A 1,378-nucleotide genomic window follows, 5' to 3' on the forward strand; every position below is an offset into this window, starting at 1 on the left:
CCCAAGAAAAAAAAAAAAAAAAAAAAATGAAGGAAGTGGAACCAGCCCTGAAATACAGGTGGTGGCCTCTAGGAGCTAGAAAGGCAAGGTACGGCCCCTCTCCCAGGTCTGCAAAGGGCTGCAGGCTCCAACACAGTCTCTCAGCTCCTTGAGACTGCTTTTGGACTTTGTCTCCCCCAGAACCAGATGATAATAAATTTACATTGCTTTGAATCACTGAGTTGCTAGTGATTTGGTATAGCAGCAATAAGAAACTAATACACATGCCTTGTTGGGCCCTGGACTTCATGGTTCAGATGTGCTGGGGACCAGCAGGAAATGGGTCGACTTGGAGGCTCAGTGAGAACCAACCCAGTTCAAGCCAACCCTAAGGCACAGACTCACACCTCCAGGGCCAGAATCCAGCTCCCCTGGGGGCTGGTCCTTCCTTAAAGCCAGCTCTGAGGCTGCTGAGAGGATCCTGGGGTGTCAGAGGATACTGGGGTGTCAGAGGAGGAAACCTTCCATCCACTCAGTGTGCCCAGAGGAAAATGAGGCCCAAGAGTAGAGGCCTCCCGGAGAGGGGTCAGGTCTCCTATCTGGCAGCCCAGTCCTCCTGTCCCACACTGTCCTGCAAGCAGACACTTCCCTAAAGTCAACATTAGCCAGGCGTGGTGGTGCACGCCTATTATCCCAGCACTCTGGAGGCTGAGGCAGAAGGATCACCATGAGTTCAAGGCCAACCTGGGCTGCACAGTGAGTTCAGGGCCAGCCTGAACTACTACATAGTGAGACCCTGTAAGGAAAAAAAAAAAAAGAAAGAAAGAAAATAGACCTAAAGTCAACATTAGCTTCCTTCTACTTCCCCTGCCATCCTTCCTTTTAATGCTAACATGACTCTGTCCCAGCCTTTAACCCTGACAGACTCCAGAACCTGTAGGTGGCCTTTGTGCAAAACAGCGCCCCCTCCTGGTGCACACAGGTACAGGGCTTCTCCAGCGGCTGTGGGCTGCATTTCGGGCTGGTCAATGCTGGTTTGAAGTGAACAATGTACTCCGGCCCTCGCCAACCTCCTAGGGCTATGATGGCAAAACTTTTAGAGACAGAATGCCCAAACTACAACCCCAAACCCACTTATTCATGGCAAAGTTCCAACTCTGCAAATAAACTTGAATGCTGAAGTTTTAGTTTGTCAAAAACAACTCCTACAATTGGCTCACAGCCCGACAGAGAGCCCTGCATGCCTGCTTCAGCAGGTGAGCCTTAGGTTCGCCATCACTGTCCTAGAACCTTCTCCTTCCTGCTCCTTGTTCTCCCATTTGGTTTCCTGAGGGGTCCACTTGCCTCCTTTTCTTTCTTTCTTTTCTTTCTTTTTTTTTTTTTTTTTTTTGTTTTCGCG

At 49.8% G+C, this 1,378-nt stretch overlaps 1 protein-coding gene across 3 annotated transcripts in view; it reads right to left on the bottom strand.

The window, feature by feature from the left end:
- The window catches only part of Tnni1 (troponin I1, slow skeletal type), a 33,885-nt gene that overhangs the window by 14,121 nt on the left and 18,386 nt on the right, over nucleotides 1–1,378 (bottom strand). The gene's annotated exons all lie outside the window — the stretch shown is intronic.

This window comes from Fukomys damarensis, unplaced genomic scaffold (assembly GCF_012274545.1).
Source record: "Fukomys damarensis isolate Sample0158 unplaced genomic scaffold, DMR_v1.0_HiC HiC_scaffold_11, whole genome shotgun sequence".
NCBI classification, from domain to species: Eukaryota; Metazoa; Chordata; class Mammalia; order Rodentia; family Bathyergidae; genus Fukomys; species Fukomys damarensis.